This window comes from Pteropus vampyrus, unplaced genomic scaffold (genome assembly GCF_000151845.1).
Source record: "Pteropus vampyrus isolate Shadow unplaced genomic scaffold, Pvam_2.0 Scaffold99, whole genome shotgun sequence".
NCBI lineage: Eukaryota > Metazoa > Chordata > Mammalia > Chiroptera > Pteropodidae > Pteropus > Pteropus vampyrus.
Window position 1 is genome coordinate 2,021,944 of NW_011888880.1, and position 3,365 is coordinate 2,025,308.

Here is a 3,365-nt window from a genome sequence, read left to right on the forward strand (position 1 = left end):
ATTTATTGTGCTCTTATTATGTGACAGATATAATACCAAGTGCTTAATCCTCATAACAACCCTAGGCGGTAAATATTATTATTCTCTATAGCCATTTTGCAAATGAAGAAAGTGGAGCTTAAAAAGGGTAAGTAACATGCCTCAAATCACATAGCTAGTAACTGGAAGAGTAGACATTCGAACTCAGGACTATCTCTTTCCAAACCTTATCTCTTAATTCTTATGATGAACATTACGGTTAGGTATTATCATAGCTAACTTGCATAATTATCACCACATTAATTAATGTCAGCTTGGAGAGTAGACTCTCATTATGGGCCAATTACAGCTGGTGAAAATTTAAAAATATGGGTTGAAGTCTTAAATTGTTAGTTTCTCATACTGAGTAAGGTTAATGGAGTTAAAAGTCTACACGAAAACCTGAATGAAGTGGAGGCAGCGAGGGTAGCAAGGCTGTATTCAGGACAGGTCGGTACAGAGAAATAAGATGTAGCCTCTGCCTTTCGGGAGCTTACACACAACAATGATAAGAACAAAATGTATTTGCCATAAGAAAGGGGGAAAGAACAACAAAGTTCCAAAGAGGGAGAGTATCCAGTTAAAGACATCAGGAAAGCATCATTGGAAAAGGTGACTTCACAGATGGGCAACCAGAGATGAACGGTATCTTACAGACTCACAACAGAGAAATTCAGATGAACAAAAAAGGTTGAGCAAAGCAAAAGAGAAGGAATATGTGAGGCTTATTTGGAGAAGAACAAGAAATCCAAGTTCATAGAAAAATAGAACGCGTAGAGTGTCACTGTAACAAAGATAGAAAGCTAGAAATAGATGATACTATAAATTTCCTTCTCCGATGTGTGTAATTTTGTTCAGGGGCCACTATCAAAGATGAATTTTAAGAAGATAAAGCATTCAATAGTGTTCAATAAATGAATAATTGGCAACAATTTTGAGGAGAGATTATAGAGAGAGTAGAATTTGAAGAGGGTGCAGCATGGTGTCTGTTACTCATACTCTTCATTGATCTACAGATTTAATCTGAATTATGGAAGAAAGTTGCTATAAAAAATCATAACAAACTACATGGGCTCTTAATGAAATTTCTATGAACTATACAGAACCCAAAACTGGTTGCTTTTTAAACTATACAATGGTGGTTATTACATGAAGGCAAAGGATACCTCCCAGATGCAGCTGCTATTGGAACGTGTAGGAGCACAGAACAGACTCAGCAGATGGAGCAAGGAAGCCCACCAACCTTTATCTAGGCTAAGGAAGGACTCGAGGAGAAGACCGCCTCAGACCTTGGAGTCTGCTTTACAGATGGCTGGCCAGTTGTGGCGATCACAGCACAAGCGTGGAATGACAGCAGCAGAGGGAGCCAGACCAGGCCAGAGAAAAAGTCAGATGCCCGGCTGAAGACAAAATGAGTATTTATTAACCCCTCTGAGAACTCTTTGAGCTCAGAAGAACCTGACTTCACTACACGTGAGGAGTCATTACATCGTTATTATTGTGTCCATTTATTTCCTCTGATGTTACTTTTATTCCCAGCTATTTATAACACTTGCTATTAATAATTTTTCTAAGATACAACATAGTAGAAAATAACTGTCAATAGACACACACATACACATAATCATCCTGCCTGCTATGCCTAATTTTTATTTCTCTGAATTAATTTATATTCAATACTTCTCTTACATAATTTGTATGCTATATCTGTCACAAAATGCTCCTAACTTTTTTTTTAACTGTTTATTTTGAAATAATTATAGATTCACAGGAAGTTGCAAAAACAATACAGAATGATCTCACGTACCCTTTATCCCATTTCCCCCAATGGTTACATCTTAAATAACTATTATGTAGTATCAATCTGAAAATTGACATTGGTAAAATGTGTCTAGAATTCTATGTCATTTTGTCTCATGTAAATTTGTGCAATCACAGTCAAAATACAGAAGCGTTCCATCACCACCAAGGTGTCCCTCGGGCTACCTTTTCATAGTTACTCCCCCACCCAAATAAAATGTGTCCTAAGTTCTGGCAACCACTAATCTATTATAATATTTATAATTTTGTCATTTTGAGATTGTTATATAAATCAAATTATATGGTATATTATTGGCTTTTTTTCCACTCTACATAATCCCTTGCGATCTAAGTTGTTACATGTATTAATAATTCATTCCTTTTTATTGCTGAGTAGTATTTCATCATATGAATGTACCACAGTTTGTTAACTACTTCCAATTATAAGACATTTTTATTGTTTCCAGTTTTGACTATTACAAATAAAGCTCCTATGAACATTCATGTATGGAAGGGAGGGGGTAAAAACGGTTCTCTAGTGGAGGAAAAAATAGTTATAAACAACAGTATTGTTGAAAATTAAAACTTTCGATATGGACTGTGGATTAGACATCAGTATTGCATCAATGTGAACTCCGCTAATTTTGATAATTTTACTGTGATTATGTAAAATAATGATCTTGCTTTCAGAAAATACACACTGAAATATTTAGAGATGAAGACATGATTTACCCCTTAGTATCAAACGGTTCCTGAGAGAAAGCAAACGAAGCAACATTTAAACAATTCATAAATCTGGGTACGGGCATACAGCAGTCCTCAGCACTGTCCTGACAACTTTTCTGTAAGTTTGAAATTATATTAGAATAAAGAGTTACAAAGAAAAGTACTGTCAGAATGACAATCTGCTTCGCATATTTTATTTAAATATTCTCGAAAAGATGTAAAGGATATTAAATGTATGTCTAGTATAGAGAAGCTTCATCTGTCTTGAGTCTAAACAAGTAAAAGGTGGCCCTAGATTTCTCTTTCTCACCCTCCGCTCTTTTAAGTTACTGCTATCAAGAAAAAGATCTGATCAAAGAGGTTTTTAAATTGATGTTAGAGATAAAGGTCAGCTCTCTCTATGATAACGACCGCCTCACAAAGGCGGTCTGGCCCAGGGGCGAGGTGGGAGCCTCACCGCCTGTGTCCTTGCTCTGCCACTTAGCGGTTGTGTGACCTTAGACAAGTTGCTTGTCCTCTCTGGGTTTCAGTATCTGCACTGGGAACAATAAAAATAAAAACAATACCTACTTCTAAAGGGTTTCTTGACTTTTAAAGCGTTTATCTCTAAAGTGACAGAAGAGGGGCTGGCACAGACTGAGTTTTACACAGGAGTTTGCTGTAATGAAACGAGAAAATTAAAAAGAAGTTCCTAGACAGATACAAAAACTGCCCACCGCTTTTCTTCCAGGTTTTATTTTCTTTGCCTCATACACCCCTTCAGATTTGTATCAAATTCCATCTTCTTTTAGAATATTTTTACTTCCTGCTCTTTGACAAAA